The sequence below is a fragment of the Loxodonta africana genome, chromosome 1 (genome assembly GCF_030014295.1).
Source record: "Loxodonta africana isolate mLoxAfr1 chromosome 1, mLoxAfr1.hap2, whole genome shotgun sequence".
Taxonomy (NCBI): domain Eukaryota; kingdom Metazoa; phylum Chordata; class Mammalia; order Proboscidea; family Elephantidae; genus Loxodonta; species Loxodonta africana.
Window position 1 is genome coordinate 86,497,054 of NC_087342.1, and position 9,867 is coordinate 86,506,920.

A 9,867-nucleotide genomic window follows, 5' to 3' on the forward strand; every position below is an offset into this window, starting at 1 on the left:
GGTACTCATCAAAGTAGAATGTAGAACATTTTCTCTATAAACTATGATATGCCAATTGAGCTGGATTTTCCCTGAGATCATGCTCCCCACAGCCCTCAGCCCAGCAATTTGTTTCCTTAGGGAGTTTGGATGTGTCTGTGGAGCTACCATAACCTTGCCTTGCACAGGTTGTTCTGGTTTCCCCAGTATTGTGTACTGTCTTACCCTTGACCAAAGTTACCACTTATCTATTGTCTACTAAGTGTTTTTCCATCCTCACCCCTCTCCTCCATCATAACCATCAAAGATTGTTTCTTTTTGTATGTAAACCTTTTACTGAGGTTTTATAGTAGTGGTCTCATACAGTATTTGTCCTTTTGTGATTGACTTACTTCACTCAGCATAATGCCCTCCAGATTCACCCATGTTAGGAGATGTTTCCTGGATTCATCTTTGTTCTTTATCATCGCATAATACTCCATTGTGTGCATGTACCACAGTTTGTTTATCCATTCATCTGTTGATGGGCATCTAGGTTGTTTCCATCTTTCTGCTATTGTGAACAATGCTGCAGTGAACATGGGTGTGCATATATTTATTCATGTGATGACTCTTAATTCTCTAGGATATATTCCTAGGAGTGAGATTGCTGGACCATATGGTATTTCTATTTCTGGCTTTCTAAGAAAGTGCCGTATAGTTTTCCAAAATGGTTGTATCATTTTGCATTCCCACTAGCAGTGCATAAGAGTTCTGATCTCCCTGCAGCCTCTCCAACATTTGTTATTTCCTGTTTTATTGATTCGTGCCAGTAATGCCAGGATGAGATGGTATGTCACTGTGGCTTTGATTTGCATGTCTCTAATTTTCCATGTGTACTTTTGATTTCAATTTGTTCATCTTCTATGGGGAGTCCCTGGCTGGTGCAAAAAGTTAATGGGCTTGGCTGCCAAGCACAGTTGGTTTGAACCCATTCAAAGGTGCCTGGGAAGAAAGGCCTGGACATCTCCTTCTGAAAAATCATCCATTGAAAAGTCTTTGGAGCACAGTTCTACTCTGATTAACATAGGATCACTATGAGTTGAATTCAAGTTGATGTCTTCTTTTTTTTTCCCCCCATCTCCTATGGAGTAGTTCTTTTTAACAGTGTATCCATTTCTTATAGTCAGTCTCCAATAATCTAATCATTATTTTCCCTTTCCCGCAGTCTACACAAACACAGACACACAGAGACACTAGTTTTAGAAACCTTGCATTGAAAATGTCAAACCTTTTCAGAAGGGGAAGTGTATTATTTTTATGTTTATAACCCTGATGATTTTCCTCAGGATTAGTACACAAAAACTATCTTATAAACATGTAATATTTGTTAAAGGAAACTTTGATAACAACATTTCTTTCCCTTTATATCTAAAGTAAGTAGTATTTCTTTTCAAAAATCAGTTCCCAATACTCAACTGTAAATGGTCTCTGAAGCACATAAATGTGTTCCTGGTTTCCAAACCAGTGTCTCTTCTAAATTACTCTTCTGTTTGACTTCTCTGCAGCAGACTGATTCTTTCAGTATTGAAGCAACCCTCTGCCTTCATACGTACTTCTTTTTAGTGAGCTTATCACTAGTATTTTCCCCACTGCACTTTCCATTCCTTTCCTTCTTCTACCCTATGTCCATCTCTGAAGTTCTCTAATTAGATATAATGTCCTTCCTTTCTAACTCATTTCCTCTACCACTGTGGCTTCAGTTACTAATTTTACATGTAACTAACCATTATATTTCTTCTGACCCACTCTTCTTTTGTAGCTATAGATTTACAATCTTAGCTAATTGCTGGGCATTTCCACTAGATTTTCCAGCTGTAATCTCCCACATTACATATATACAAAATTGAGTTAATTATATTTTATATCTTAAAACATGTTTCTCATAACCCTTTCACACACTTATAAACTTTTTATTCATATCCACCCTATAGATGCTTTAAAAAAACACCCCCTAGGCTCATAATAAATGTTTGTTAAAATAAATTTATGAATTTGTTTGGCAGAAACTAAAAACACAAATAAATAATCATTTTCATTTTAGATCTACACTTCATTAGAAATCAAGCTGGGATGATTTCCATTTTCCCAAACTTTGAAAGAAGGAAAATTGGTATAAAATCTAAAAAGTTTTGCACAAAAAAAATAAAAAGGGTGAAAGTTTACAGAGCAAATTAGTTTCTCATTAAAAAATTTGTGCACAAATTGTTCTGTGACATTGGTTGCAATCCCTGCAATGTATCAACATGTTCCCCTTTCTGTTTCCATCTGGGGGTCTCCATCCAATGTTCCAGTTTTCTTGTCCTTTCCTGCTTTCTCATCTTTGCTTTTGGGCAGGTGTTGCCCATTTCTTCTCATTTACTTAATTGATCTAAGAAGTATGTTCCTCATGTGTGTTATTGTTTGTTTTATAGGCCTGTCTAATCTTTGGCTCAAAGGTGTACCTCGGGAGTGATTTAAGTTCTGAATTGGAAGGGTGTCTGGGGGCAACAGTCTTGGGGGTTCCTCCTGTCTGCCAGAACAATAAATCTGGTCTTTTTTCTGAATTTGAATTTTGTTCTACAATTTTCCCCGCTCTGTTTGGGACCCTCTATTGTGATTCCTCTCAGAGTAGCTGGTGCTGGTAGCCAGGCACTATCTAGTTCTGGGCTCAGGCTGGTGGAGGCTGTGATTCATGTGGTACGTTAGTCCCTGGGCCTAATTTTTTTCTTGTATCTTTGGTGTTCTTCTTCCTACTTTCCTCAGGACCGGATGGGACCAAGAGATGTTATCCTAAATGGCCTCTCACTGGCTTTTAAGACCCCAGATGCTCTCACTAAAGTAGGATGTAGAATATTTTCTTTATGAACTATGGCATGACACTTGATAGCCCCAAATTTTATACAATTTTCTGTTTGAATTTGAGAATCCTATAAAATACTTTCAAGACAACATAATTTCTTCCCCCACTTACCCTGTTAAGCTTAGTGGGCTCTTCTGTGCAGATGATTTAGTCAAGAATTATTCTGGAGAAAAAAACAAGTCTAACTTTTCTAAAGTAAGAAATGTTTCCTCTTCTTTGTACCTAACCAAGACTGAGAATGCAGTTCTCCATTACTTATGCCATTTCTCCCTCTTGTCACTGGGATCCTACATGATCGCGTCAGTAGGTAGACCCTGCCTCTCATCTCTCCCCGTTATGGATCCACCTAAAAAGAATCCTCCTATTTATATGATTCTGTAGGGAAAAATCTTCAATATGAAAGATACGTAAGTAAGTTTCACTAAACAACAATGATGAAATATGCTGAGTCTGGGAACACCTTTGGGACAGTCGGTAATATCATTACAATTAATGTGAATTGTAAAATTACAGGGATAGAAAAAATTCTAAAAATCTCCCAGAGGAAATGTTATGAATTGCCATAGATAACTGACCTCTCAATTTGTGTGAAAATTAAAATAATCACGATTGTTATTGTGTACCATGAACACACACAGTTACCATTGAGTCAATTCTGACTCATAGCAACCCCATGTGTGCCAGAATAGAACTACTTCATAGGGTTTTCAAAGGCTGATTTTCTGGAAGGAGATCACCAGGCCTTTCTTCTGAAGTGTCCCTCTTGTCATTGGGATCCTACATGATTGTGGCAGCCAAACTGAAAGTCAGCAGCCAAGTGGGTTAAGTGTTTGTACCATCTAGAAACTCTGATTTTTATTATAAATTATGTTAATATGAGTTAAACAATTACAATAGTGTTTTACAAGTCACAACACATTTTTATATTTTCTTTCACCAATAAAATACTTTTATGAGGTAGGTATCTTTATTTTCTTTCATATGGAAGAGCACTGTATGTCTAGAAGCTATAGATTATCACAGCGTAATGCAGGTAATGGACAACACAGGTGAGGCATGCAAACCTACATATAATAATGATTCCAAGTTTTATTTTTTCTAGTGCATGTACTTATTTATAATCTAAGCTTTCAAATATATTTTAATAACGATGAAATTCTTGGTTTCTGCAAAGAAGGCACCTTTAGCAGTAGGTGCACCCCATAGTGGTGTACCAGAGACATTGTTACAGAGAGGAAAGGTGGGGGTGTTGTGGTATAATTGATAAACTTATGGTAAAAAAAAGTATTATGTAAAAATTTGCCCCTTACTTTCATATAGATCATGTCAAAAAATACATCAGACCCTTTTGAGAACACACTGCTCATACATGTTTTTGTTAGCTGTTATTGAGTTGGGCCTGGACTCATGGCAACCGCATGCACAATGGAAGGAAATGCTGCCCGGTCCAGACAGTTGTGATCCACAGGGCTTTCACTGGCTGATTTTTGAAAGTAGCTCCCCAGCCTTTCTTCTTAGTATGTCTTAGCCTGGAATCTTCTTGGAAACCTGTTCAGCATCATAGCAACACAGAAGGCTCCTGACAGATGCGGGTGACTGCATATAAGATTCATTGGCTGGGAGTCGAACCTGGGTCTCTCACATGGAAGAGGAGAAGTCTACCACTAAACTACAAGTGTCCCTTTTCAATCAAATATACCTTTGTGATTGCCATTTTGTAAATACATGTTCCTCCCCACAAAATTTTGGCACTTTGCATTGTGGAATAGCTTTAGTAATGCGATCAGAGAATGCAAGCCTTGACAATGATTCTAAGATTATTTAAAATGAGATGTTAAAATTCTAGTTAATGTGAAAAATCATTACTTTCCCGTGTGTTTTGAGAAATCACCTCAAAACAACAAGGAAAACAAACGAGCATAAAATGCAAACTTCATTAAAGAAGGCGGCCTCTGAAACAGAGATTCCCAAATAGAAAATAGAAAAATGTTTTGAAAGAAGTGAAGGTGAAGCAGTGTGGGCTGATACAGAAAGAAAATGCTCACTGCTGCAAATAGTTTCAAGATCTTTTCTCTTTGAATGCAGCCTGGTAATAAACCAACTGGCCCTCGTTAAAGCAGAAGGAACAGGGGATGAAGAATATCAATGGAAGAGCACTTAGACCTGATTTGACTTCTAGGATAAGCTAACGAGAAACCACAGAGGTAAGGTATATTTGAAAGATATGTTAGATCACTGAAAAGAAGCATTACTAGACCTAGAATTGACCTAGAAAATCTCAGTTAACTGTATATAAAAAAGCTAAAAGAGCTCACTTGGACACATATGCCTGGGTAAGAAGGAGCATTCTTATGGCTTAAAACATGGACTTGGCTCTTCCCCAACACAAATATTCCAAAATTAGTTGTCCCAGGAAAGAAATATCAACTTATATAAATATGAGTAACGAAAAACAAATGAGTTCCAGGTAATAATAATAATCATAATAAGAGGCATGAAAGGGTCAGATAAGAAATACATAGCAGACAAATGCTCACTTCATCTTATACTGTTTTGCAGGTGATGAGGATTGAGAACTACATCTGATTAAAAAAGAAAAACATTAAGGAAATAACTAACTCTATGAGGCCAAAAAACAGAACATGAAGACAAGAACTCATAGAAGATATGGAGACAGAATGAGATGAACCATAATGTACTATAGTTCAGGAGAAGAAACAGAAGAAAAAGAAAGAAATAAAACCAAATTTAAGAGTGGAAAAAAAACACACACAGCTGAAAAAACTTTAAGGTAGAATGAAGACAAGATTAAAAGATTGAATAAAATGAAAATGAAATGAACTAAAGTATGAGAAAAGTGAGAAAATTAGAGTTATTAAAGTTTATCAAGTAGATTAAATATATGTGTACTTGGAGTTTATGTGCAAATATAATTAAGACGAAAGAAGACATTGGTCTACAAACTGAAAAAAGATCATTTTGAAATTACTTGATTTCAATGATCTATTTGTCAACCAGGTGGACTTACCAGTCATCTGGGGGAGGAATACTATGATATGTACTAAGGAAAACGACAGGACAAAGTTGTGTTTACTCCAGAAAAGCAAGGTTAACATTTGAAATTCAGGCAATATTAGTCACCACATTGAAGCAATAAAATTCAATAAAATCAGGAAAAAATAGTCACCTGATCACCTCTGTAGAGGAAGGAAAAGTGTTTGATAAAATTCAGTTCCTGTTTATGAAAGTGAATGTTCAGCACTTGAAATAGGGGGAAAATGTCCTTAACGCAAACCTATAACAAATCATTAAACTCAAAGGTGAAATACGGAAAGTTTTCCTCCTCAGTCTGTGAGAGAGAAAAAAGACGACCACTGTCACCACTTCTAATCAGTATTGTACTGGAGATCTTGATTAATGCAATAAGGAAATAAATAAATAAACCTAAAAAGAAAAGCATTAGAAAGGAAAAAATAAATTGTCGTTATATGTAGAAGACGTGATCGAATACATACATTGTTGTTGTCATTAGGTGCCTTTGATTTGGTTCTCACTCATAGTAGTGACCCTGTGTACAACAGAACAAAACACTGCCTGGTCCTGAACCACCCTCACAATTGTTGCTATGTTTGAGCCCACTGTTGCAGCCACTGAGTCAATTCATCTTATCAAGGGTTTTCATCTTTTTCGCTGACCCTCTCTTTTGCCAGGCAGGATGTCTTTCTCCAGGGACAGGTCCTTCCTGATAACTTGCCCAAAGTACTGAGATGAAGTCTCACCATCCTTGCTTCTAAGGAGCATTCTGGCTGTATTTCTTCCAAGACAGATGTTTGTTCTTCTGGGAGTCCATGGTATATTCAATATTCTTCCACAATTTGAAGCCTCCATAATTTGAAGCCATCAATTCTTCTTTTGTCTTCTCTATTCATTGTCCAGTTTTTACATGTTTTTGAGGTGATTGAAAATACCATGACTTGGGTCAGACACACCTTAGTCCTTAAAATGACATCTTTATTTTTGAACACTTTAAAGAGGTTTTTTGAAGCAGATTTGCCAAATGCAACATGTCATTTTATTTCTTGACTGCTGCTTCCGTGGGTGTTGATTGTGGATGCAAGTAAAATGAAGTCCTTGACAACTTCAACATTTTCTTTGTTTATCATGCTGTTGCTTATTGGTCGAGTTGTGAGAATTTTTGTTTTGTGTTGAGGTGTAATCCTTACTGAAGGCTGTAGTCTTTGATCTTCATCCGTAAGTGCCTCAAGTCTTCTTTACTCTCAGCAAGTCATCAGCATATTGCAGGTTGTTAATAAGCCTCCCTCCAATCCTGATGCCACATTCTCCTTCATATAGTCCAGGTTCTTGTATTATTTTCTCAGCGTAAAGACTGATTAAATGTATTCTTTTAGATTATGTATGTAAATATGGTTAATTCTTTTAGATTCTGGTGAAAGAGGGAACTTTACTAATTTTATGAGTCCAGCATAGCCTAGATACAGATACCCAGAAAGGACATTAGAAGAGTGGAAAAATGAATCTAATTCACATCAGAATCAAAGCAAAGGAGAAAAAACTCGTATGGTCTCCTCAATACATGGAGTTCGGTAAAAGTTAATATTTATTCATGCTAAAACATTCCATCAGTCTAAGAATGTAAGGAATCTAAGGAATATACATCTGACAAAAAATGGTGTTAGGATTGAATTGTGTCCCCCCAAAATATGTATTGTAAATCCTAACCCCTATAGCCATGAATGTAATCTCACCCGGGAATAGAATTTTCTTTATCATGTTAAAGAGGTCATATCAGTGTGGAGTATGTTTTAAACCCAACACTTTTTAGTTACAAAAGGAGCAGACTAGGTACAGAAGCAAGGAAGCACAAATGGGGAAAGATTGATGCCACATGGAGATCATCAAAGAACAAAAGAAGAGAAGCTGAAAGACAAAAGGATTTTCCCCCAGACGGACAGAGAGAGCCTTCCGCTAGCGCCAGCACTCTGAAACCAGACTTCTAGCCACCTAAACTGTGAGAAAATAAATTTCTGTTTGTTAAAGCCACCCACTTGTGGTATTTCTGTTATAGCAGCACTAGATGACTAGGACACGTGCAAACATGACACCTATCACATTCATTATATAGCAATAGTGAAGTAAAACCTCTGTTTGATTAGGAATAAGAAGATAAGGATGCTCAGAGTTACTACTTGTCATCATTACTGGTCTAGTTAGTGCAGCAAGTTAAGAGAAACAAAGGTTATATAAATTGGAAAGAAAAAATAAAACTTATTTTTCACAGATGACATTGTTGCATACGTAAAACAAAACAAAATAAACACACACACACACACAAAACATTGCCATCGAGTCAATTACTACTTACAACAATCCTATAGAACAGAGTAGAACTACTCCATAGAGTTTTGAAGGCTGCAAATCTTTATGGAAGCAGACTGCTATATCTTTCTCCTGCAGAGCTGCTGGTGGGTTCTAACTGCTGACCTTCCAGTTAACACCTAAGTGCTTTAATCACTGTGCCACCAGGCAGACAACCTAAAATAATCTATAAATAAATTGTTAGAATTAATAAGTATGTTTGCCAAAATCTGAATACAGGGTCAATACATGAAATTAATTTTATAATTATTTTCTATTCTACCAAGAGTCAAAATTGAAATTGAAAAATTTAAGGATACAATTTATGATAGAATAAAAATGGATCAAATACCAGGAGGAAATTTCACAAAAATAGATTTGAGACATCTAAATACAAAACTATAACATTGTTAAGATAAATTTAGAGGGCTTAAGTGAAAGGAAGAGTCCCTGAATAATGCAAACAGTCATAGGCTCACCCGCTAACTGAAAGGTTGGGTGTTGATGTCTACCTAGAGGCACCTTGGAAGAATGATCTGGTGATCAACTTCTGAAATATCAGCTTGTGGAAACCCTATAGGGCACGGTTTTACCCTGACACACATGAGGACACCATGAGTCAGAGTTGACTCAATGGCAACTTCTTTTTTTTTTTTTTTTTTGTGAATCCAGAGCATATAAATCCTTCATAATATTAAAAAGAAAATAGGAAAAATTGGCAAAAACTTGAACAGGTATATCTCAACGAAGAAGCACAAATGGCCAAAATATTTTAAAAACAATGCTAATTTTTATCAATAATCACAAAAGTTAGAATCATCATGTACTTCAACTAGATTGGCTATTTTTAAATATCTGACAGAATGAAATATTGATGAAGATGTGGAGCAACAGAAACTCAGTGATGGCAAGCATGTAATCTCGTACAACTACTTCAGAAAATTTTGACAGTATTTTAAAAAGCTGAGTACAGGTATACTGAGGATAGAGATTATCTCTGTTTGTCTACCTACCTACCTATCCATACTTCCATCCATACTTCCGTCCATCCGTCCTTCTGTCCATCCGTCCAACCAACCATGTATCCATCCATCTCTTTCTATCATCTATATCTTGAGAGAAATACATGCAAAATGAGCCAAAATATGCACATAAAGATGTCCAAAACAGTATTTTCTTAAGTGCCAAAAACTAAAAAAAAAAAAAAAAACTAATGTTCATGAACAGTAGAATAAATTATGTTTGGAATACTACAGCAATAGAAATGAGCGAAGTTGCAGAAATACTCAATACATGGATAAATCTTAAAAAAGTGTGATGTTATTTGAAAGAAGCCAGACAAAACAGAAACCACTTATATAAAATTTCAAAAACGTTAGAGTTATGCTATATTATTTAGAGATCACATCTGTAAAGCAATAAAAGAAAATGAAATCTAAATATGTAAGTACAATGTTTACTGTTGAGTGGAGAGGATGGAGCACTTTGGGATTCTCAGCAAATTTTTCTAAGACTTGAACCAGGTGGGTGTTAACCAAAAAAAGAAAAAAAAGAAACCCATTTCTGTCAAGTCGATTTCGACTCAAAGGTGAAAGTTACATCAGGGTATTTAACTGTAAATTGTCAAGCTG